General features: G+C 35.3%; 1 protein-coding gene and 1 non-coding gene across 9 annotated transcripts in view; both read right to left on the minus strand.

The window, feature by feature from the left end:
* Positions 1–27,506, minus strand: part of Rad51b (RAD51 paralog B) — a 569,590-nt gene that overhangs the window by 242,754 nt on the left and 299,330 nt on the right. The gene's annotated exons all lie outside the window — the stretch shown is intronic.
* Positions 92–228, minus strand: LOC111757623 (small nucleolar RNA SNORA2/SNORA34 family). The gene has a single exon (XR_002791925.2). It is a non-coding gene; the product is annotated as a small nucleolar RNA SNORA2/SNORA34 family (small nucleolar RNA).

The raw sequence follows: 27,506 nt of genomic DNA on the forward strand, positions 1-27,506 counted from the left end.
TCAGGTCCCAGGTAACGCTGATAGCTCCCGTCCTGGACCACCAGAGCCTGCTACACTCACAGCCGCTCACAGGGGTGGGGAGGGTGCTTCAAACTGTTTCTTTCTAATGAATTGACCATTTCACTGCCCAAGTTCTGAAATGGCCAGCAGACCATCAAAAGACATCTCTTTGGGCTCCTGCTTGAAACCAACAGTGTCAGGAAGCTGCCGGCCTTGATTCAGGGCCATAAAGGCCCAATCTTGTATTTAAATTTTCTCTGATCACTCTGCAGTTTTTGCCCTCTGAAATTCTTTTGATTCTTTTGAATTCTTTTGAATGGTGACTCTACAAAGTACTGTTTTTCCTCTTACTTTTTTAAATTCCACATATATTTTTCCAAGACTACCTTTATTTACCTCCTTTTCCTACTGTAACTTCTTAGTGTATCTCAAAATGTGATAACTATACCCAACTCTGTACTCATTCAGTAATCTTTCTTTTGAAATCTTATGTTTGCATTTGGAAAATTCTAGTTTTATTTACCTCTAGCTCTGTGTGTCTGACTTTTTAATTATTAAACTTGAGCATCTGACATATGCTTCAAAATTCTATTTCTCTCCACTGCATGTTGAAAACCTTTAACATTTTTCCTTATTATTGCAAACTTGAAAAGCAGAAAAAACTGAAATGAACAGGTAAGAAATCTATGAAGTAGAATAAAATTTTACATATTAGCAGGAACTCATAGCTTCTAAAATATGTACATGAGTGTGTGTTATGTGTGTGTGCATTTCTCAGTGGTTTTGAAGGGCTAAGAAGCAAAAATACCACAATAGCCACCAGCGCAACTATGGCCAGGATTTGGTCTCTAGTACCATTTCCACTAATAAAGAACTGAATTTCTTGAAAAAAAAAAATAGATGATTTGCGATATATATATATATATATTACATGCACCTATGGTAATTATTAAACCAAAAAGTTAACAAAGTGCTTTAAAATGTTATAAATATGATACAAGAACATATCAGTTAAATCTGGTTCAATTCGAGCACCAAAGTAACTTAATATAGTGTCAACCACTAAAAACACCCAAGGAACCTATAAATTCAAACTGGTAAGTAACAGATGGATAAATAAATAGAGAGGATGAAAAAAAGATAGGGCTCATAACTTGCTTATCACAAAATATCTAGTTCTGGGAAATATGGAAGTTGGAATATCAGGATTTTGAAAGACTGGATTACATAAAAATCACCAATGGATACTAACTCTATAAGTGGTGATGAGAAGCAAGATGTTTGCTTTGTACTGATTATTTTGTGCTTGCAAGAAAAAAAGTAGTAACTATACTATTAGACAATGCCTTGACTCAGAGATCACAATTTATATTACCAGTGAATGGCAGGTAAACATTATGTGCCTTCAGTAGTGATAAATCGAGGGCGAAACATCATGTGACTGACAAGCCACAATAACCTGAATGCTGCCATAAGGAAACATCAAATGCACTTCCTTACAGTGGCAGTGGGTGGGGCTTGACCCAGAATGCTTCACAAAATTCAACAGAAAGAAAGAAACAAAGCAAAAAGCTCCAGATTAAAGAAGACTAAAATGACATGACAACTTACTATATAGCAACAAACTGATATCTAATCCTAGACTGGATGCTGTAAAGGACACTGACATTACCAGGTTGCTGATAAAACTGGGATACAAATGGTAGGTAGGTTAGATAAAATATTTGATGAAATGAACTGAAATTGATAATTCTGTTATGGTTATATAAGAGAATGTCATACTTCTTTGAAATATAAACTGAAATATCTGGGGGTAAAAAGTCAAGATGAGTACTGTTACACTCAAATAACTTAGAAAAAATTTATGTGTATCTATTATTTATATATACATAATATATAAAATTATGAATGGATATATAGATTATATATTAGATAATGACAGAATTATAATGTAAATGTGATAAAATATTAGCAATCGATGAATATGGATAAAGACATGAGTGGTCTGTACTATTTTTATTTTTCTAACTTTTCTGCATTTCCAAATAAAAAACAAAATAAAGATTCCCATAGAACACAAAAACCAACCAACCAAAAAACAAACAAAACAAAACAAACAAATAAAAAGAAAACAACAAAAACACATGGAGAACATTTTATCCCAGCCTTTAAACAAGTTTTACTGTAGTTGGTTTTATTCTCCCCGAGCAAGTCAAATTATTTCACTTGTCCTCTAGACTTATCTCTCTCATCTTTCACAGCTATTTCATCATATGTTACCTAGTCATTCTTTTTGGCTCACTTTGGTCCAATCTTTCAGTTCCTACTACCACTATATGATTTCAAATATCTATCATTCTATTATAAATTATTGGTACAATCTGAAGATTTGTCATTTTTAAACTAGGCTTTCTCTATTCTAAAACACGATACATTTATTGCATTTGTCTTCCAGTAGTATTATTTTATATTGTCACTCAAGTCCTCGCAAGATTCCTTACTGCCTAAAATCAAGCAATCTCTCAAACAATGAATGACCAACTTTTTAGCAGAACATAAAAAACTTATAAAACTGGGCTGGGGACTTAGCTCAGCGGCATAAACGCCTGCCTTGCAAGTGTGTAGTCGTGAGTTTGATCCCTGGTACCCCCCCAAAAAATATATAAAACAATTCTATATCGTTCTATAATTTTCTATAAAACAATGAATTTTTCTGGTAGAATAAAATTAAAAACACACACACACACACAAAAAGAAGAAAACCAAAACAGCTCAGTCTCAACACATATATGTATATGTGTATGTAGAAGTATAAAACTAACAACTTTTATATCCTTTTGATTTTTCACTGCCACAAATGTAAATACATTTTATAAAATGGAGATTGTTATCATTTCATAATTTATTTGCTCATTCCTCTCTATACCATTAGTATTTCTCTGCTTAAATAAATACTTTATACTTGCGGTGTTTGGGTGTTTTTATGTTTTATTTTGGGGGTTTTAAAAATTCTTTTATTCTTTTAAAATGGCTTCTTGATAAATTGCTAATTACCCAACTGGGCAGGAACCTTTACTCCTCCTGCCTTATCCTCAAAGAGTGCTTTGCTGGGATTTCAGACATATCCTAACATATCCAGCTTTATAGTGTGATTTTTAATAGCTATAGAGTATTATTTTCTATACCTATAATCCAAGTTCAGTCAAATTCTTTTACAGTTTTTCCTACTTATAAGTAGCACAATTGAAAATACTTATATGCATATATTTGTGTTCATCTCTTGATTTCCTTAGGACCAAGGTTTTTTTTTAAAGAAGAGAATTAAACTAAATCACATCTTTCCTTTTCTAACTGTACACAAAATACACTATCAGCATTTTTATTTCTATATTTTTAACCTTTTCCTCATGTTGCCGATCAATTGGAAGCAGGAAATCTATCTGAAATGTCTTTACACAGGGTGTCCTCAAAAAATAGTCTTTGAATGATTAATATGTTATGTGTTCTTCCAGACCATCCCTCTTTCACAGAGCCTTTTCCATCACTTCTAGAGGCCTCCTGTTTATAACTGATAGAAAAAGACTGATATATTTTCCCTCACTGACAAGCAGGTGACAGGTTCCAGTGTCTCACTGGAGAAGCAGGAGGACCATAGTATAGACAGGTGACTTAGTTGTCTGACTCTCAGTCTCTACATAAGTATAAAGTCTATGTTCTAAGATGAGATGAGTAGACTTAAGAATTTTTTTGTGATATTAGAGGCCTTAAATGTGTCTGGATCAGACTAATGCTAGAATGGTTTTAGAGCTGATTATGCACATGAATCTTTCAGGTTAATGAAAGATTCCAGAAATATCACCAAGATTCAAGAACAGACCTTTGGTTCTCAGGCAAATATATTTACATAGAGCTATGCTAGAAAATGTAACTGAGAAGGAACTTTATGCAATTTATTCTAATAAATAACTACAAATGATTTATGAAATCAATCAATTATAAAGAAACACAAATTTAGAAGGTATTTTAAATTGCTTTAGAAGATTTTTCTCCTAAATACTTGCAATATGAAACTTTAGAATCTGCCTATTTTTAAAGAAGATTCACAAGGAATTAGCATAGCAGTAGCACTTCATTCCTCAAGCAAAGGAGATGATCCCTTTGGACTCTGGGTGTGAAATCTTACTACCACCAAAACACCTCCAAAACTCAACTGCTGCCTGTCTAGATTTATAGAGAAATATCATTGTTTTATTTTACCAAGTTCTTTCCAGTAAAATCTTATGTATAAATTAACTAAATCATGGATACACTATCAACTGAAGCTACCTCTGAAGCTCATGAAAAGTTTTCTCTGGGTATTAAGTAGAGAACACACTTGCAAAATATTATTCCCCACATTCCTTGGTCTACTTGAAAATTGTCCATAGCAAAATTTTATGCATATATTTTACATTTTAAAATACTTGGGTTTTTTTTTTTTTTTGAATTGAGAATCAAACTCACAACCTCACACTTGCCAAGCATGTACTGAGCTATATCCCTGGCCCTTAAAATAAACTTTTAATGTGTAACACTCTAAATAAAAGCAATGACACAGTACTGTCCATTGGCTTCTCTAAGATGGACAAGTTCCATCTCATCATGAGGAAATTAGAAAGAAGTGGCTAATATTGCTGTAGTAATCCCTATATCAAAGCCACCATTTGACTGCCTATGTTCTCAGACTCTCCCATCCCGGACACTGAGATTGGTTTTCAAGGACAAGGAAGGTCCCACAAAAGAAGTGATTAAAAACAACTAGAAGATGATTACTCCTTTGTGACTCTCTGCCTGAGAGTCTGAAATCTGAGCAGAATTCATCTCGGTTTCTCTAATGAATTCCTCTGCTGCTGTCATGCGGTTAATTCCCCACATTTTCTACTACCCTGATTATTAAAAAAAAAAAAAAAAGTAAAAAAGGAAAAGGAGCCAGCCAATATAAACATCAAAGGGTACTCCCACTTCTGTGGCCTTCAGATATTTTCCAGAGCTGGATTGTGGGGATGAAAAAGATTGGTGGGTAGGCAGGGAGGCTGCTCTCTATTTCCTCTGGGAGACAATAGGCTAAACTTGTCAGACGATGCTACAGTTTAAGTAGGTGGCATATGGTAAGGAGCAAAGGTTTCCTCAGAGACTAGATGTTGTCTTTGCCAAGACAGACCCCAGCTATTATTGAATGGTGGTATACGGAGGCCGAGAGCAGGACCCTCCCCAAAGGGAGTCTGCTTCCAGACATCCTCCACTGGGCTTCAGACCAAAGCACTAAGAGGGAGGGGGAAGGGATGGAGAAGAGAGGCAATTTGAGAAATTTAAAACCAGCACAACTTTTCATTTCCTGAAGTTAAAGCAAATAACTGTTTGTGGTATTCACTAGGGTTTAAGTTTCTTCTTTTGCCAAATCTGTAGACCCCACCAAAGACTGACTAGAAAATTGGTCTGAAGTTAATAAGATGAGACTGAATGGGAATAAATATAAAAATCTATTACATGAATACAAGAAATAAAACTAGTACAGTACATGCTTAAATTCAGGATGAGAAAATGACCAGGCTGAACAAGAGTTCATGTGGAAAAGATCTGGGGTTTTAGCTGACTATGAACATTACATGAGCCAACACAGTCACTTGGCTGCTGAAAACCCCACTGCAATTTAAAGCCAGATTAGCAAAAGTATAGTGTTCACAGTAAGGAAAAAAGTAGTCCCCCTGTGTTCTGCACTGCTCTGGACACAGCTGGAGTGCAGCCTCCAGTCTGAATGCCAAGTCATTAAAGAATGTACAGAAAAATTGGAAAATGTCAAAGTCACAGGATGAGAAAGGATCTGGAAATCATGTCACATGAAAAATAAGTGAAGAACCAAAGTTTTTTTTTTTTTTTAAGTGGGAAAAATAATTTTTCAGGCAAGTTAGCTATCTACAAATAGCTGGAGGATTGGTTTGTGGAAGAGAACAAACTTACACAGATAAGTCCAAAAGACAGGCACATGGGCAGAAAATGAATTCAATATAACAACATTTAATTATTCAAACTACCAAATTGGAGCAGGCTGTATTGTATAATGGTTACTTCTCCAGTGTGAGAAGGTTCAAAGACTAATGACTATCTAGCAAGGTATATCATGTTATAATTGAGTATTCCAGCAGTCAGTGGAAGTCTGGTCTCAATCCCCATTTGATTATCTCAAACTTTACGATTCTGAGCCTGAGAACTACATAATGATATATAAACAGTATTAAAAGTCAAAGCATTTTGACAGTATCATTCACTTAAATTTTACGATATATCAGTGGGAAATTTATTTGGTAATTCAATAACACCACTGCGGTTCTTTCAGCTTGTATTTTAAAGAACTAAGGACACTCCCCCCATTAGTCATCAACAAAAATTATTTGCAGCAATTCTAGCATTCTAATGCCCTTGTAATATATTTATTAAATTATTTTACCTTGTCTTCAGATGCACTACAACCACAAAAGGCAGAACTCTTTGAGAGTAGGGTTTATGTCTTTTTTATCTCTATACTCTAAAGCCAAGCCAGCATTTGATAAAAGTAGGTGCCAAAAATATTTGTCCTGTGTGCTAGGACTGAATTAGACGCTATGATTATAACAATAAACAAAATACAGTTACTACAGAACCTATAATCTAGTGGAAACCACTAGTGTTCAACAAAAAGTCACACAAACATATAGTCATAAAATTGTAATAAATGAACACAAAGTAAGGAGGAGAAAAAAGAATGATCAAGAGAGATCTAATTTTCTTAAGAAAGTAATCTTTACACAAAGACATGACAACTAATAGGTGAAGGTTGAAGAAAGAAGATCGCTCCATGAGAGAAAGGAACTTGTGTCAAAAATTGAGAACTGGGACAGAGTGAAGATAAGGCAGAAGTAAGACCACACAGTACCTTTTAGGCCATGCTATTATTTCTAGATTGAATCCTAAAAGTGTAATTGGAAGCCAATGAAAGATGAGAAATGATGTAAAATATCAGATGGGCTGCTATGTTGAAAAGGATTGCAATACTGCTATTTCAACTTTCTAGTGGGTCATGAAATGGATTTAGTTGGTCACATGAAAAAAAAATGAGTAGAATTTTTTAAAATACCAAAATGCATACCACACAGAGTAAACATATATATTGTTTTCTGAATCTTTGGTTTCAGATTTACTTATAGATACAACATAATGCATATATGTATGTGTATTGGGGGAATTGTGGATATAGTTTTCATTATGAAAAAAAAGTGTGAAAGCAACTAACTACAAGGGAAAAAAGAGAAAAAATGGGAGGTAACTGGAACAATCAAGATGGTAAACATGTTGAGAACTTACCTGGAGAGGAACATATGAAAGGACTTGGAGATAGTTTGCATTTGGAGGCAAATGGACAGGAGGTGTCAAGGATGACTTCAAGTTTCTAGTGCTCATTAATTTGAAAAATGAGTGAATGGGTGAGACAGCAAGTGAATATGAAGATGACATGGTCAGTATAGCTAAAATTGTAGTTTGTTTCAAATTTAACTGTAGAAAAAATACTCTATTTAAAAGAGTAGAAATTTATGTTTCCTTCTTAGTTTTCTTCACTGGCTTTTTAAGAGATAGAGCCATTATCTTCCACTTTTAGCTCCAAGATATAAAGCAAATACATGACCTAATAGGTAATGAGGTGCTGAATGAATTAACAAATGAAGTAAAGTAAAAACAATAGTTTATGAAATGTTTTCTATTTCTTAGAGGGAAGGGAAGTAAGTCAACTTCCAATAGATTTTTAAATTGCCACTTAAATCACATTTAACAAATTAAAGACTTTAACACTGTAATAAACTGCAAAAGCACTCATTCCTTTTATTACAGAATATTAATAAAGAATCAAGTCTTTTTCTACCACACTATTGTATCTCAGTCTCACTCTATAGATCTGCAAGAGACTCAAAGTTCTAAATTCATAGTTGTGAACACTACTTAGGTTATTCTTATATACTTGATAGAGGGAGGTACAAAAATATTCAGTTCAAAATAAAATAAATGGATCGTGGAGATTATCCAAGAAACCTACAGCTACCTAGTAGCAAAGTCCACAGTATTCCTGGCCTTCTGGGTTGTAGTCAGCCATGTGGCTCTCAGATTATACGAGTCACACTATACTTTAGTAAATCCTAATACATATAAATTGTCCATTCAATTTTCACTCCCTTGAAGCCAGGCACGATAATGCACACCTGTAATTCCAGCATTTGGGAGGCTGAGATAGGAAGACTGCCAAAGTTTGAGGCCAGCTTGGGCTATATAATGAGTTCAAGGCCAGTCTGGACTACATAGAGAGACCCTATCTGAAGATAAAAGAAATTTTTTTCCACTCCCTTAAGGGCCCCCACCATGTCTTCTACTATTTTGAATAGTAGTTGTGAGCACAGGAGATGCTGAATATTCTTGACTCAGCTAAGGTTAAAACAGAGATCGCTTAACTTACAGGTTGTTAAACTTGAATTCATCCAGCTGTGTCAGTCACAAATCCAAGTTTACCTCCAGTCATCCTTATCTTTTATTACAAAATAGCACTTGTCTCTTTCCAAAATAAAAAAAACCCCAACATTTCTATTATAAGTTATACTTGCAGCTGGGATGTTGAAATGTTCCTCAAGTAAAGATTTTTATCTGTACTATAAAGGGGGGGAAGTAGAACTTTGAAATTTAATTCGTTAAACAAATCCAATTACTCTATTCCTTTAGGCCTAGGCAGCCCCCTTCACTTGTTCGTTTAATATCCTATACCACTTTCCTCTGAGTATGAAAGGGACAGATTACTGCTGGCATAATGAGTGTGATCCCTAGTACTCCTACTGGCAAATATGCCATCTTACACAAAAAGAACATTAAAAAAGTGAATACTGTGGTGAGGAAGCCAGAGGTTAGGGAGTTGGAAGCAGGCTTAAACAAATATATTAACTTAGAAAAGCTCATATTCCCCAACACTGCTGCTTCAACCTGGATTGGTCATATGGACAAGAGGCATAGGGTAGGTATGTCTTTATTCTGGGTGACTGACCACCTTAGTTTTTTACATAGCTTAGAAAAAAGAAGAATGTTTTATCATACATTTGCCACTGAAAATTAAAAGGAATTGTTTGGAGAGAACTGGCTTAGTGTTTCTATTGCCATTGGTCAAACCACAAAGATTACAGTTTGATCATTCGAATTTGGATAGAAAAATCTGTTTTTAAGAGAGGTCAATATATACTATTAAGTAATTTTTGTAAGTCAACATGAAGTCTTCTTCTTTCCCAGTGAAAGCAGAAAGAGCTTCCAAAAAGAAGACCCCGTGAAAGGATCCTTTCAAACAGTGGCTCTTGCTGATTAAGGGCTCATAAATAAAAGGATACAACAGATGCAACTTATGATTAACCATCGTATAGTATTTCAAACAGTGAATAATATTAGAGTTATCAGAACCAACAAAACTCTCTGCATTGGTTCAACACATGACCTTGGCTTTTCTGGCCTGGAGATGACCTAAACTGAAGAGAGAAGTCTGAGTTGAAATTTAACCCAGTGTCTGAAAAGCTATGTCACATGGCTGGAAGTCAGTAATGTGATTTCAGGAACTTCCACTCCTCTCAAAGTTATTGGGTGGTGTAAAGGTGAATTTGAAAAGAGTAGTAAAAAATAAAACTTAATTGGTTAGTCTTGGATAGCTCTTGAATAATACCCAAACATTTGTGAGCAGTCTAAGTAAACCATTCAGGTTATTTTTATACAACCAAGGTAATTTTACTGCCTGCCCTGGCAAGCATCCTCTAGATTTTAGTGGTAAACAAGTCTTGAGTGATTAATGACATATAGTCTTCTTCTCTTCTACTGAGTGCAGAATTCTCCTCAGCAGAACATGAAAAGTCATCCCTCCTTGATTTATAGGCTTAGACTAAAGTATTACGAGTTTTCTCAGAGTCTGAGAACCTATTTTTGAGTAAGATCTGAACTGTCAGAAGAGAGTCCACCAAAACACAGAAGGATAAGGTCTTCCATTATCTCTTTCCTTAGAAATTAGGCTCTGAGAAAATGCCAATGTTACCCAAGTTTTAGATGGGTTCAGGATCTAATTCTAAGAATTTTCCCAATACTCACAACAGATAAAAAATAAACAGCTTGAGTTTTCTCAGTTTGGTTGGTAACTAATCACATCACTATAGTACTGTTTCTTTTCATAGGGCCTCTAGTTACCTTTTTTCAGGTTGGTCAAACAGTAATTTCAAATGCTGCTATACAGAAGCCCAAGTTTCCATAAAGCAGATCTATGGCCTCTTTAAAACCATGATCCAAGCACATATGTTTAATTTTGCCTCTTTGTCACTAGTTCACTTGTTGCCATTACAACAGAAGTTGGGCATGAGTACACATGAGCATTCAATTAAATATTTAAGCAATTATATTTTACTCTCAAATCAGTTAACAAACTGCACAGTTCCTCTAAAAATTCACAGTAACATTTACCTAACACAAATTATTTTTTGTACTTAAAATATCTTTTCATTATTTTTTAAAAGGTCTACAAAAATACAGTATTAACTAATAGTTTGAAGATAATGATAACAACTAACCTGATTCATATTTCCTAGAAAAGAATTGCTTGACTTCCTTTTCATAATTACTAATGAAATATTAGCAACACTAACCACATTAAGATCCTAAAATTCATTCACCATTATTTAAATCAATGGGATAAATGATAGCTTCTACAGAAATTAGGAATTATGATCTTGAACAGTAATAAGCACAGAATTGATTCTAAATGGATATTTGTTAGATTAGGCCAATTTGCCACAAGAGGAAAATTAAGTTTTTAAAAATAGAGACAAGACAAAATTTTAATCTGAATTTTTCATTTTGAGATTCTCAGAGTATTGAATACAGAGGATATAACAGATATAGATTATGACAGATTATTTGAATGAGCTGATTGCTTGCTTAATTAATTAATTAATAAAAGAAAGTAAGTTGTATGATAAAATTGAAATAATCTGAGAAGGGATAAGGCCATAAAGATCACAGAACGTAGAAGAAAAGTGTCTATTTGGGCCTATTATTTACTTGTTACCACAGATGCTTTTTTAGATTCAAAATCTGTATCAGTAAAATGTAATGATATCTCAGCCTGGATTTTCTAACACAGGAAAGGTAACCAGGCTAGCCTTTTAAACAAAGACTGTGTTTATTTCCTTTGAAGCCCTAATGTAAACTAAAGGATTGTTTTCAGGATCACCTTTCAAGGAAAACTACTTAACCCTGTTGCTCAATCAAATTACCCTTAGTACATTTTTTATTTTCCAGCTTTAAAAAAGTGTATACATACCATTTTACATACATCAGCAACTCTTATGGGAAGAACTAATTTTGAAATGAAGCATCATTCCATTTCTTAAGCAACCTAAACCCAGATTTAGGAATAAGAGAATGGGTATTTGCTTTTTCTATAAGGAAGAAATACTAATGGAAAGGCAGTTTGAACTTTACCACACTTCAAGACTTAAGATTTACAGTTATAATAAAATCATTGTCCATCAGATGGACAGAAAAACAGATGAAATTTATTCTAATCTGCTAACCCATAATTGCCAATAAATTAATAATAATATTGTAGGTTGTATCTCTTAACATTTGACATTAGAAAAGTAAAAAAAATTGTTACTTGGTTTCACACTCAAAAACACTCCTCTCATAAAGAAATTTTCATTCACTGGAATGAAGAAATTATCTAGAGATCATTCATGTTTATTCAAGTATTTATTAAGTATCCCTGGGAATACAAAAATGGATAAAATTTGGTTCCTATCTGCTGAATGCTCACAGTACAGGTACAAATTCTGACATGACAAATTCATCAACTCTATATTTAATATTTTTGTACTTTATTGTACATATATTATAAAACAATAAAAAAGAATAAGGCTGGGAATGTGGCAGTGGTAGAGTTTACCATGTATGAGGTTTGATCCCCAGCATGACAAAAGTATTTAATCAGTCAAAGATTAAGAGAGGTTAGGCATATAATACCATAGTATTAGTACCACCATAACAGAGAACAAGGAGAAAGAGTTCTCCCCGAAGAGCAGAACAAAGTCTCATTAAAGAGCTATAAACACGTAAGTTTCAGCAAAAGTGAAGTAATAAGAAGCATTCTAGCAGAGAGAAAAGCAATATAAAACAGAAATCACTGACTGCACCCTGTATACATGGAGTGTATGCTGGGACTTGAGGCTAGAAAGGCAAGTCACAAAATTCTTACAAACCAATGAATGTAGATAGTATCCCCTTAGGAAGGAAAAATCAAAAGAGAATTTTAAATAGGAGAATAACCGGATCAGGCTTGTTTCTTGGTGGATAACTCATTCCATCTTTTCAGAACAAAACAATATAACCCTAAATTCAATTACTTTTCATAAACCCACTGCCAGAAAGAACAGTAGAATGGAAAACTGCTGTTTTTGTGAAGTCATTAATTTATGATTCACACTATAAATACAACAATCACAAATAATGGGCTGGCCAATAGGAAAGTCACAGCCAAACTTAATACCATTGCCTTTAAAACTACTACTAAATAATTGTTCTAGAAACTGCTTACCTAAAAAAATACAATAGACTTCCGGGAGAACATGGTGGATAGATAGCAGCAGCGTTGGAGGCTCTCTGATAAACCACACTTAAAATCCAGGAATGGTGCCAGGCGAGAAATCCTAAGCAAGGGGAGATATACTTTGCCGACCCAGGAACGAACTAAACTAAGAGAAACTGATTGGAAATGCAATCCTGGTGATATAACAGGAACAGATAAGGTCTCAGCATGGAAGTTGGATCCCGCGACACTGGAAGCTGCGATTTGAATTTCCTGCAGCCACTGCTACATCCCAATCGGCATGGCAAAGAGAGAGGCACGAAAGCTCTGAGAGTGGGAAGCGGTGAATGGATTTGAGAGCGGGACTGGCCAGGAGCCCTGCATCGACCTGTGGTGACTGAGAGGATCAGGGACCCTTCCACAGAGTAGGAAGCTTCAGCAAAGGACATACTGGGAACGGGCAGACTAGCCAGAACAGGATGCTGCAGTGACTTCAGTCACATATTTCCCTCTCAAGCGGGATTGGTGGGGAGTGCCTGGCCTGCATGACGCTGCTGACTAAGACCCACTAGGCTAGCCCAAACCAGGTCCCAGCACCTGGAGGTGCACCCTAGCAGTGAAGCCTTTGGTAGGTTGACCTGGAGGAGCGGGCCGAGCATAGGCTGCCCAGGTCTGTGTCTCCCTAGTACACTGCAGTGGGCGGGAACATCTAGCCGGCACAATTCAAACAAACTGTAACTGACAAAGAAAGAAACTGGGCCTCCTATATATGCTTGTATAAAAGGAACAAAAAAATGGCAAGAGGGAGCAACAAGAAAGGATCCTCGGCCCCAATCCTGAGAAACATGCAATATCAGACACAGCACCAATAGACATAAAGTGCTATCTCCAGAGGCTCATAGATGAGTTCAGGAATGAAGTTATTAACGACCTGAAGCAAGATATAAGTAGAATAGTTAGAGAAATACTAAGCACCACCCAAGAAAAAACAGATGGTGGAATGGAAGAACAGAAAAAAAGGGGAGAATTGTTTGATGGAGAAAATAGAGAAAACATAGAATACGTGAAGCAGGTTCAAAGAGATTACCAGGAAACTAAAAACTATCGAACGCTGGCATAACAGCTTGAAAGAAACTAAGGAAAGATTATCTGAACTGGAGGGCAGATTTGTAATGTGGGAGCATGAAATGAAAAACTTCTTAAAAATAACAAGAAAACAAACAGCAACAATACAAAGGCTAGAAGATGATAAGAGGATCTATAACTTAAGAATTAAGAACATAAAAGTACGGACACAAACAAATGGACTACAAAAGCTATTCACTGAAATAATCCAAGAGAATTTCCCTAATTTAGCAAAAGGTAAAGATACTCAGATGTATGAGGCATACAGGACCCCAACCACCTACAACCCAAACAGGGCTACACCCAGGCATATAATAACCAAAATTCCAGAAATCCAATATAACAACAGAATATTAAAAGCCGTCAGAGACAAGAAACAGATCATTTACAAGGGAACACCCATCAGGGTTACAGCAGACTTCTCGGCACAAACCATCAAATCATGAAGAGTGTGGGGGGGAAATAATTCAAGCTTTGAAAGATAATAACCTCCAGCCAAGATTGATATATCCTGCACAACTGTCCCTAGAAATTGATGGAAAAACAAGGTGCTTCCAGGATAAAGAGGAACTAGGGGAATTTGCAACCACCAATTCAACTCTACAGAGAATACTGCAGGATAGTCTAAAATAGGAATACCAAGATTCCAGAAATAGTGACAGAGAGACCACAATGAATGAAGCAGAAAGCGAAATGAAGAAGACAAACTGACAACAAATGACAGAAAAAGAGCTCAACAGAAATGAGGCAGGTAAGATCGGATGGCAGGAACAGCTATTTTGGAGAAAACAAGACATCATAATAGCTAGTGCTGATTTAGTATCATCTTGTTTTGAAGTCCCATCAAACTTGTATTCTTCTGTCTCCATCGGTCTTAAAAGGTTGTATCTTATTGGATTTTATTATATATGATAATATAAGTAAAAACTTTTATAGACAAGGAGATTATACAGAAACCATTGTTCATTTTCTGTTAAATGGTGTTAAATACCCTGTAATAATGTCATTCTCTTGAATGGTTTTATAGTGTCTTGATACGTTTGGTGCTACAGTATACGAAGTTATACTCAAAGATTTCAAGGAAAGAGACACTATGGTAACTTTATGTCAGGGTATCTTGTGGTGAAACACTATTTTGCTTAAATGGTTATGTTTTGACCTACGCTGTTCTGTTGTTATGCCCTCTTTTATCTCAATTCCCTTTTTTAAAATTATTTACTTTTTTTCTTTTTATCTTTTTAATTAAGGGAAAATAAATAAAAAATAGCAGGATACATTATAGTAACCTACTTTGATTTCCCATTAACTTGATTTGAAATCCTTATTGCTCTCACCATCTTGTTTTGACTGATTTTCCCCTTATTCTGCTTTGCTTGATAGTACCAAGTTCAAAAGTATAGGCAAAACTGTGAAGACAATAAGATTCATTATGATGCCCATTCCGGTTGACCATTATCTTCTTTTAAAGTCCTGTAAGGTCTCCAATGCTTTGGTTTTATTCTTTACTGTTTTGTTCAATTTTATTAGAACTGGCAATTCTTCTTAAAATAGCAAGAGGCAGTATGGTAACCATTGTTGATCACCTTGTATTTTGTTTTTACATTATCTATTATGTCCATCCTTTTGATTTGACTGACTCTGTTTTGCTATGTCGCATTTGGTTTTACTCTCTTCAAAAAAAGTAATAAGAACTATGGGAGTAATAAAACCCAAAATGTGTAATTGTCATTGTACAAAAGAAAAGAAAGTGCTCTAAAGGTTATAACTGAATATATGTTTAAGTGTATAAGATAGATAACCATATTACTAAGGTTTTTTGGATCATTGAACAAAACTGTTTGCACTCTCACTGTTTGAAAGTCCACTTTATATGCTTCAATTTTGTAACTTGAACAACTATTTCTAAGATGAGAATATGTAATCTATTAAGTAGTGATTTCTTACTGTTTATTTTTTAAATTTTGTATTACTTGTGCCCTTTTTCTGTTTTTTTCTTTTTCTCCTTAAATAAAAAAATAAAATAAAATAAAATAAAGGTATATACCACCCAAATCTAGGACTAATGAATTCTAAAGAAATATCAGAAAAGCAAATTGCTGATCAAAATCTTCCCATGCCTGGATGCAGTGGTACATGCCTGTAATCCCAGCTACTAAGGAGGGTAGAGTAGGAGGATCACAAATTGATGACAGCCTGGGCAACTTAAGAAAATCCTTCTCAAAATAAAATGCAAAAGAACTGAGGAATGCAGTCCAGTAGTATAGTAATTGCTTAGCATGTGCAATGGTTTAATCTTCAGTATAGGATGTACAAAGAAGAATCCTCTTATGAAATATTGTCTAAGATGTAGAGAGCAGAGGAAAAGGTACAAAACAGTATATAACATAAGTACATTGTTTGCAAAGAAAATGAATAGTAAATATGTTAACATATTCAGTGGAAAAATTTAAAGGACTATATACAAGCACATCAAGAGCAGTTAAGTCTAAGTTTATGGGAATCTTCTAATATTTCCAAATACCTTCTCCATAATATATTTCTTAGAGGTCTGAATTTTATAAGTATGTCTTACTTTTATAAACAGAAAAACACATATCAATTTAATTTAAATAAAATTTCTTGACGGTGGTCTATAATCATAAAGGTTGTGGGAAACCTGAGAAGTAAACTAAGTGCTTCCAAGAGACAGTCATTGCGAACAAGCAGGTTCTCCACATTTCTATGTGGTCAATGTAAAATACTCCAGAGTTTTTAGATTAGCAGGCAAAGCAAGCCTTTTCAATCTGCTTTCTGTTCTTTCTCCTTAACTTACTCAAGAATATGTAACATTGTGCTTTTTCTGTAGCCTTAAAATGATAATTTCAATGCTGATGAATCTTCTGTCTGTCCTTATTTGGTAGTTATTAGCAACAAATACTATAATCGTCAGTCATTGCCTTTGTGAAAAATAAATGTGTATCTGCATTTGTAGAATTATCTTGTCTTGGAGGACCAGCAATCTCAAATGATGAATTCAAGTTTGGGGAAGACTTTGGTAGGTTTTTGTTTTTTTTTTAATCGGGGACTATAATTAAGTTACATAGAGTTTGAAAATCAAATATGCAAGGGTGGGGGAAGAAGGATGGGAAAGCAAAAGTAACATTTATCAAAAGTCTTAAATATTCTACAAGTTTTCATAATAAATTTGTGTAGCTATTAATGTCCTCTTTCTACAAAAGTGAGGTTCATAGAAATTAAGTAATCAACACAAAGTTACTCATCTAGGAAACAGTCGGACCAGTCACAAGCCCTTGTCTCTGGCTCAAAGCTTATGTTCTTTCCACTATACCCTTGCCACCTTGATATTGTTACATACTTAACAGATCTACAAAAGTTCCTGTTACTCATTACACTTCCTGGATGGATCCAAAGGAGTGACTGTCCCATGTTTCTTCTCTCTACGTACAATCAGAGTCCATGCCCCTTAAATCTTTAAGAAACAAAGCATGTTTGCAAATGCTTCAACAATTTTCTCCTGCAGAACCTCTTTGAATGTGCTTGGAGAAGCTACCTAGAGCTCATTTCTATAGCATATGTTTCTTCCAGCTTCTGGCAGGTGGTGAGAAGTTTAAACATTTCCCTGGCTGCTTTCCCATATGAAAAACCATGTATGCATGCAGACACACGCACACACACACACACACACACACACACGCACGCCCGCACGCATGCAACATGCACGCACATACACACACATATATGCACACAAACATCCACATATAATTTGACTGTGTTTATTTCAGGTCACATTACATTCAAGTCAGATTTCCATTATCAAAAACTGACATATATACAAAGGACATATGAAAAAATCCAAACTGAATGGAATATTAAGCCATTTAAAGAATTTGCATTTCTTTCTGTAAGCAAATCCTGTCGTTTTTAACTCTACATTTATCTGGCACATATTAAGTCAATATATTTGGAGATAAACTTAAAGCTGATCTGAACCAGTGGGCAACAGAGTGAAAGGCACAGCAGCCAAAATTGGAAAAAGTAAATCACACAGTTACCAGTATACTTCATAGCTGTTAATTTAGCTTTGGAAAAATCTCTCTTAAGGGGGAACTTCTAATTTGAAGCCACAAGATGGCCTGAATAGTGGTAGTGGTTTTTAAAGAAGGCCAAGGTCCCATAGGAGCACAAAGACCACACATTAGATATAAAGGCTTCCCAGTACCTTTTCACCTCATCCACAAATGGCAATGCTGTAGGGCATGGAAATACAAATCTATAATGCACACATAATTATATTCCTTAGGATGGCACTGAATCTAAATGAAAAAAATAAATGTCATGTTTAAAAGCCAATTGCACTTATTTGCCATGTAAGATTGGAAAACAGGATGCCTGATTTCTACTCAGAATTTTTCCAGTGACTCACTGTGTAATTCTGAGGACTTAGCCCTTTGATCTTTAGTTCCTTAGTGTATAACCAGAGTTCTAAATTGTGCCCCCTACCCTTTTGGAGGCACCCTCTCCAGCTTCTCTTGCCCTCAGATGAAAGGATCTATACACGTGGAAAATTGTTGTTTGGTGATTTCCTATAACCCCCTTTCTAGTATTTCAGCCATTCTCCTTTTACATCTGAGAGACACTGCAGAGAAATCAGTGCTGTGCACAATTGAAGCCACAGGCGTAAGGTTTCACTGGTGGAGGGGAGGGTTGAGAGGGAACAAGTCCGGCTTTAACACCACAAATATCTCCAATTACCAAATGTGGGCAGTAAGAATACAAAAAACAAGGAGAGATAGAAAGGCCCTTGACATTCTTCAAAGTTTCCCTTTGGAGATGAAAGTTCTTCGAGGCTTCCAAAGCAGAGACCTGGCTGCCTACACACCTGGATTGCATTAGTGGGCCCTGGAGTAGAGGTGAAACCGGCTAAATTTCATCTAGATGATTCCCACAATCTACCCGCATAAAAGCTCAGTCATTTACCAGTTTAGGAACATGGCAGGGTATTCATGGAGTCTTGAACCCAAGGATTACTTTCCAGAGTCCTGGATAAATCCCAATGCTCATCTGTGTAAACACACTTTCATCTTGATCACCTTAGCTCCACAACACTTGTGTTTTGTCTGCTGTGGCACAGGGTCAAGACCAAGGCCCACCCTCAAATCATTCTCATTCCTCTCCTGAGAAACTGTGAGTTTTCATACAGGGTATTTACGTATCTAAATATAAAATGCCATTCCCTCTGCTGTTTGCTTCCCTTGTCTCATCTGCTTTGTGTAGACCACTGGTTTATCTTGCCATTTCCCCACTTCAGTGCCTCCTTGACCTCATGAGGAAGTCTCACTGTAGTCACTAGCAGACTCTAGATTTGTTGCTATGGCCTCTCCTGCCCAGAAAACTCCTTCCTATTCTCACATTTCTCATTGCTATCCCATAATTCCTAAAATTTATGTTAGCATAGGGCTCATCCAGACACAGAGATCACTGTGTGTTATGCATCTGCTTACTAAGATGTCTTTCCCCACTGCCAGCATAAGGGCACAGCTTTTGGAGCCAGACATTCTGGTTCTTCAATGCATTCCCCTATATGACCCTGGAAAAGTTATTTAGCCTCACATTCCTTATTTGTGAAAGAGGACAATGATGGGTTAAATATACGTGTATTGTCTGAAATACTGTAAAGCACTTAAAATCATGATGATGAGTGTAGTGACATTTTCATTATAAAGGCCAAGTGCTTTCCTTAAAAAGGGAACCTGACCCTTGCTAACATTTATAGTCTTCACCTAACAGTGGGTAGGATGACATCCTACTCCCAAACCACAACTACCTAGTTGTAAACGGAGTCATTAGTAAGCAGGATGTACAATAAATAGATTAGGACTGAATACTACACAAGAGTAAAGTGAAGATAGAGGAGATAGGACTTTCCAAATCATCAGTATTCCATCAAATTAAACACTCAAAATATAGGGCATGGTTCATCAGTTATTAAAGTTGGGTTATTTTAAGGTAACGGGGGAAAACTTACTTCGATCATTAGTATGACTCATGAAGCATTGTTACACAATTCTCTGGCCCATACATGCTCTTTAGGACTAAGAAATTGTTGGTACCACAGGACAAGCTCTAGTCCAAAATGCCAATGTGGAAATAAAGAGCAGATTTTGTGGCACCCACCCACACACACTCAGATATATAATTTCTTTTGTACAAGAACCAAATGTCTTGACTTAAACTACAAACTGGTTTGATCTAGCTGGAATAATAGTGTTTGTAGCCCCTTATAGGCCATCTGTCCTACCCACATGATGCAAGGTGTAACATCCCATGGTCTGATGCTCTGAGGAATTTATCATGTTTAATCATGTAATAAATGAACACTGTAACATACGCTCTATATGGTAGTCTTACTCCCAATGAATACTAATAAAGTAGAATAATATTTTTCAAGTTGTATTTCTCTCTGAACTATGTTATTAGTAGATATGTTCTTTGAAAAAAAATTCCATATTTCATGGACATACTATCAATCTGAGTACCACAGCACAAGAAAAGTTGTAAGCCATTGTTAGAAAGAAACCTGCAATAAGTTCCAAACATTTACTGAGTATCTACCAAATACAAGATATGTGATGCTATGCCTTTAGTATTCTACACTTCAGTATCCTAACTGTAGGTCAGAGATAAAATAAATACATTTGTCTCGGAGAAATGATCTCAGCTGCAATTGTTTTGACCTGTTTAGATAAAAAAGGAAAAGTGAATTTAGATATTTTTAATTTGCTGCATAAAACCTATCTTACCCCCAACTTCTTGCCAAAGAAGGAAAAACAACAGCCTCATTCTAAAAACAAAACCTGAAATCTAGGGCTACACAGAGTACCTACTACACACTGTACTAAGGAAATCACATACTGATAAATAGTCACTAAGTGTGAAAAGAGTGCCCACACATATTGGAAAGTAGCTTCTTTATTTTCAAAGAAAAAATATGAAAAAAAAAGGAGTTTTAAAATACTTTTTAGGAAGGTAGCACTATTCTACATCAAAATGCCAGTACAAAAATACCTTCCCACAATCCTTGCATGACCAAACACTGGGCATTTGCTGATTTAGACAAGAGCTGCATTTTATCTACACATCACCTTCAAAGTGTTTCTTATGTCAGTCTCTTTCACACCATCAAGTATTATTCTCTAAACAATCATCTCTTGAGTCTGCCTAAAAAAGTGAGGTAAAATGACTCATTGTTTACAACCCAAACATCAGTCACCAGTTCACATAAAACAGAGGCAACAGAAGGGATGAGTTAAAAAGCAGGAAGGTTTTTATGGCGTTTTACTGAGAACTCCCTTCTCTCTTGACCCTATATTCTGCCAACTTTCAACGTGCTATCTACTGGCCCACAGCAAGAAGTTATAGTCATACAGACTTGGCCTAAAAAATGTCTCTGTTAACTTAACAGAATACAGAAAAATCAAAAGGATCTGGCTGCCAAAATTTTAACAAAGAAATTGAGAAGGAATGTCTTTCCTTCTCAGGCTGTGTAGCCCAATTACTTGAATGGCTGACATTTTAATCCACTCTCTAAAGCTACTTCTCATGCAATTACTTACAAGTATCTAACCTCATTTTTTTATTCATGAGACTTGAGAGTAGAAAATGGGGTCAGGAACAAAATGATAAAAAACAGAAAGTATGCCAGAACACTGCAAAATTGGGAGAAGTAAATAGCTAAACTAATGAATAATCATCTAAAACAGTAATAATCTTTTTTTCTATAACTTCAAAAACACTATTTTAATTAACTGGATTATCAGGAAACAATCATTTTAAATAGAATTGCAATACATTGGTCCAAGGGCTAAATAATTTTTTAAAAGCTACTTCAATTTATCAATGTATGCATTGCTTTGTGTTCATTCCACAAAGAGATAGGCGTTTCAGTTTATACTTACTGTACTCACACAGCCTGAGGAAAGAGACTGAGGAAGAGAAAGGAAGGAGTAAAACAAGGAGGCAGCATGGTCACCAGCTCAATGTGAGGGGGAAAAAAGAGCATTACGAAACCAGTGCCAAGATGATCTGGTATTCTGCCTACACGGAGGAGCTGACTCCTTTCAAGCAATGCCAACATCATGTGCATTAAGTGGTTAAAGACACCTGAATCGGAAAATTTCAGACAAAGTCATTTTTTTTTAGAGGGTTCTCAGCATCTGACCATCCGATAATCTCAACACAGTGACTCAGTGATCTACAGACAAATCAAGGTGAATGGCCAATCAAATCCCAAAAGGTCAGAACCCCTGGACAAGACAGTTAAATTCCTGTAAGCCTTTAAAAGCTTTCTTACATGTATTTATATTTATATTAATATAATTTATATTAAATGTATATTTATATTTACATGAATTTAAGATGTTTTTTAAAAAGTGTATTGCTTTTTATTTCTATTTCTTTTCTCTTCCTCGCTCCCCACTGTTCCTCTCATCAATTTAAAGTTGCTTAGAGAAGCTTTATAGGACAAAATTAAAGCAATTTTCTATGTGTTCTCCTTATGAGTGGACTTGAGGTCTACCCTAGTGAGAAAAAAAAATGACTCCATGTGATTTATAGCATGCTTTAAAGGAACAGTTTATTAAAGAAAATTTATTAAACTTGAAAAATAGTTTTCGGTAGATAGGAATCAGTAAAGCATATGTAATTAGATCATTACCACTAGTCAGAAACATAGATCACTTTAAAAAACAAGAAAATATTTAGGTGCTTAAATGTGTATAAATGCATACCAACATGGACACATAAACACATTCACATAGGCACATACAAGTACTTGCGTGCATACATGTATAAGCAGAAGCAGCTGCTGATAGGTTGAGTTCTTTTCCGAAATCCAGAAAAGGGTGATGTTTTCAGAAGTTTTAAAGGAAAACATCACTGAGTGTTTGTGTACAGAATTACATGCTATTTGTCCTTGAAAGTCAATGTGGTACTGAATACTTGGTGGTATTCTTGAGTTTATAAGAAAAACTTTTTACAGAAACAAGTCTTAATCCTCAGTATTATTTTTCTTGGCTCGTTCTAGAAGTTATATCCTGGGGGAAAAAAATCTCCTTTGCTCATTTTGTGACGTGGATGGCAAACTTGATGACAACAGTATGAACAGAGTGATTTAGAGCAGATCACTTAGAAGAAATGCAGCTCAGTCTTGGCATAGTACAGCCAATTAATATGCCCTGGGCACATGAAGTACATACTCTTGCTGCTAACTGAAATAATCCAGAAGCTTTTTCTGGTAGTTGCCTGAATGGTCTTGTTCCATTATTTTACCCTCTTTTGACTGTGCTATCACTATTTGTTTCAAGATTGGCTATCGTTTAGTTCCCCCAAATCTGGAAACACATTGTCCAAAGTTTACCTATTTGTATTTAAAATGAACACATCAGAAGTCCTAGGTATTAAATGTTAATACTATAAATTCATGCAATCTTCATTCTCTACAGAGATCAAAGGACTTTTATAAATGCTATTTTGTTTTAGTTTTTAATGCTTATTTACTCATGATCCTCTTTTCCTCATGGAGAAATCATCTAATTGTAAGTGAGTTGCTACAGCTACTTTAGCACTGGTAAAACTGAGAAATCTAAATTTCCTGACTTGTGATTTCAGCACTAGGTTTTATTATCTTATTTTTAGAAATGACTAGTGATTTGAAAGCTAACTCTTTAATAACAGCATATGGGGAGGTTTTAGAATTGGATCCACATTTAAATCTCAGTCATATTTGCTGTTATAGACCCTGGATTTTTTAACCATTGATAGAAAGCCCTAGAAAAGTAGTTAAGTGTTACATGGTGTGTTTATGAAGATCCATGCCCATGAGAAAATCTGCCTCCTCCTCATCTCCTAGGAATATTTTCAGAAACCAATAGATTGGAAAGTCTCTACTCAGAATGCAGCTTACACAGTACAGAATAAAAATGGAATCTGAGCTCAATAGGATTCAGCCATTTACTGAATGTACTGCCAGACAATTTACTAGTGAGTACAGCAAGCAGGTTTTCATATTACTTCCCGTAAGAACAAGAGAAGGAGAAATAAGCAACATCTTGGTCAATATTTCAATCTCTATTGTAGTTATTCTAGAAAGTAGATAGATATGTAGTTGAGAAATCATGAAGCAATTGGCTTGGAATTCTCAGGGTTTTAAAGATGAAGAAGTAAAGGTTCAGAGAGGGTTACTCAACAAAATTAATACAGTAACAAGTAGTAAAAAGAATTGAACCTAAGTTGACATCAGGCATACATTTTTCTACCAATACTCTAAACTTATAAGGGCATGATCATCCACATATAAATGTTAACTGATAACTTATCTCAACTATCTGAAATCCCAACAGACACTATAATTCTAGAAGTTTGATTTGGGTAGGAATCATAAAAGAATCATAAAAGAAGTTTGATTTGGGTAGGAATCATAAAAGACTGGTGAGCATTGGCACACTTAGTATCATACACCAGTACTCATTTGGAAAGAAGAACATCATAGACTATGTCAGACATAATTCATTTTAACAGTACAAAGTAGGTGTTTCTTAGCTGTTTTCCATCTAAAATTATCATTACTGAAGTAGGTTTGAATGCTATGATGAGCCCAGTCTAAATGCAGTTGGGTTGGCCATGGACAAGTGCACCTACCACGTCTTTATAAGCTATGCCAACAAGGAATAAATGGAAATAATCAGTCTGACACGTTCAATACTTAAATTGCTCTGCCTGACTGATAAAACTCAAATGCCATTTCTCCCTTGTATGCTTTATTTCTATTATAAACATACCAACTTTCTGTAAAGTCAGTAAATGCATCTTGAATTCTTTTCTACTTAACAGCAAGAGAATGAAGAAAAGAGTTTGAAGTTATAACTCTCAGATGGAAAAACGAAAATACAAAGACCATGAAGAAGAATATGGTATATCAGTATATTAAAAGTGAATTAATTTATTGCTTTATTTAATTTAAAATTTAATCATTCTGAGAAATACTGATCCCCAGGATTCAAAGTATATGTGAGGAATGGAAGAGAACATTCTGTTCCTTTCTCATGAGCAAATATTAATATTTATACTAACTTAATAGCATCATTTGCAATGCGACTAAAACTAGAAACTTAGATGTGGTTTGTACTACTGAGATCACCATCTACAGTGTTAAAGATTCTTTTATAATGCAGCTTATTCCCTGAAATAAGGACTAATCAATGTGATGTTTCAATTAATTCATTCAGTTTATTCTAAGTTTAATAGGGTGGCTCAGGACAGGCTTGCAGGTCTTAGACACTGAAGAGGTAATATATGGGCAAAAACTTGAATTTGTTAAGGGAGCTAATAAGAGGTATTTCAGGAGAAAAGTATTTTAGTTGCTGTGATACCACCCAATATTCCTTGGCCTTAGTCCCATTGGATACCATCTTATCCATATGCTATTGGCTTTGCTCCAACATTGTTTAGTATATCCTATCCTTTGGTTATATCCCAAAAACTTTCATCAAAAAAGCTCAAGAACTACTATAAGAGTTTTAAAGTAACTTCTATTAAAGGAATCAAGATACTATACATAAGTTGCTATAATATTAGCCTAAAGACACTAACGTTCATTGAGATTATATTCTTGTCTTAGTCAAATGATACTGCTGCCTTTTCCCTTGATCATAGTACCATCTTAATCCCTTAACTGTAAAGGACTCTAAAATCTACCAGAAAATGTAACTTATCAGCACCTCCACCAGAGATGCAGAGTAAAAAGTAGTTCCTGTCAAGTAAGAACAAATAACAAAATGTGGGATATTTGAAAGATAAGGGGAGGAAAATGGAGATTAATAGGAAGCTACTAATCACAAGTATAGTTTACACTAAACTAAAAATACCATAATGAAACAACATAGGATTTAGGCTAATCAAGGCCATAATTACAAAGATGGCCTGCAGAGTAAGTTCCTAGTGGTTGAGGTTTCAGTGGCTAGAAATTTCCCCTTCATTGACCAATGTGTGGCCACAGATGTCATTATAAAATGATCTATGTAGGAGTAATTTGTATATTTTAGCCATCTTAAGACTTCACGCTTTCAAAGCTATGCATTCTTCCTTGAGTAAATATTTATCTGTTCACTCTAGTGGCTACAGGTCAAGAGAAAAAGCCATGAAACATGAATACTACCCTATATTTTGCAACTGCTCTTATATAAGAACAAGGAAGTCACTTCTCCAAGTTCCCTCTATTCTGGACCTAACTTTATGCCCCTGGATCAAGTCTAGTTACCATTACACAAAGATGTCTAGACCTGGAAATATAAATCAAGAGTAACCACCCTATTTGTATTGCCTCTGAGATTAGGATTTAAGGTTTAAATGTTTAGCTCAAGGGTTAATTCCCCACTTACATCTCACCACACTTATTGGCTGCTCCCCTGGAAAATAAAATCTTAGGTTCTAAGGCCTCAATGTTCCTATACACTCTTTGCAAAAAATACAACAGAGAACATAATTCTAGCTTCAAGACTGACCTAGGCCTCAATGGTACTACATAAAACACAAAAATGCATTAACTACAAATGGCTCCAGCAAGCCCTGTGCAGCTTCACAAATAAAAAACCAAATGACGCTTCTTTGAGTTATACACTGAGCTAAACAAGTATGTGTTCACACTTACTTGTTTTGTTTGCACACTCACTGTTTGCTGTGGAATTTCTGGCAGGTAAATCTTGCCTCAGTTGACTTCCATTTTTATAAAATTTTAAAAAATGGTATTTTACTCAGTTTTTACAAGCAATATATTTTTAAATGATTTTGAAAATGTAAAGTCCTAAAGCTGTGTAATCAGTTGCATGATCATCAGATTAAAACAAAGCACCAATTCCCTGTGATGCAGGTGTTCCATACTCAAGAGACCTTGGAGATCTGGCTCAGCAATGAGTAAACAGACTACAATAAAGGAAGGGCAAGCAACTGGAGAGGGAGGCCAATGAAGGTTAATCATTCACAGGATTAAGTGTCTTATTTTTCTTTCATAACATAGACTGACTAGCTGAAAGCATACCCAGCCAAGCACAAAAAGCCATCGGTGGTTTTAAAGAAAATAACTGAATGGAAAGGAACTATGGTTCAGGTCACATTATTTTAATTCTCTTAAAGTCTTTCTTTTAGAGTCTTTCTTCACTTGAAATTTGGGAGATAGCAATTCAACATGGATAGAGATTCAATAATTTTTTTTTTGCCTCTATAAGCTATTAAACATTATGAATGAGCTCCCACAAGCTTATAAAGTTTTGTAGAAGAGTTTGGCAACAATTCTTAACACTGTTCTTAGTTTCCTGCAAATAGCTATGTGATTTAGGAAAGTCTCTTAATCTAGGTAAGCTTTTTATTATTCCAAGTTAGAAAACAGAAATAGTGATTTGTCCCAAAGAAAGAGACAAATCCATTAGTACCGGACTCTCCTTTTCTTTAGCAATATGCTTGTACTTTGCCATATGATCACAGGTTAAATCAGTAAGAAGAGGACAAATACAGATGCAACTGATTAAGAACACAGGATACACATTCGCCTCTCAACAACTGGCAAAGCAATTCTTTAGTTCTCAATGAGACCTGGACGGTTTAAGAAAAGAAGAAAGATACAAACAGAAATTGGGGGAAGTACTATTCAATTGAAGACTTAACAAAATGGAAATAA

This window comes from Cavia porcellus, unplaced genomic scaffold, assembly GCF_034190915.1.
Source record: "Cavia porcellus strain 051 isolate PalLab524CR breed Dunkin Hartley unplaced genomic scaffold, mCavPor4.1 scaffold_31, whole genome shotgun sequence".
NCBI classification, from domain to species: domain Eukaryota; kingdom Metazoa; phylum Chordata; class Mammalia; order Rodentia; family Caviidae; genus Cavia; species Cavia porcellus.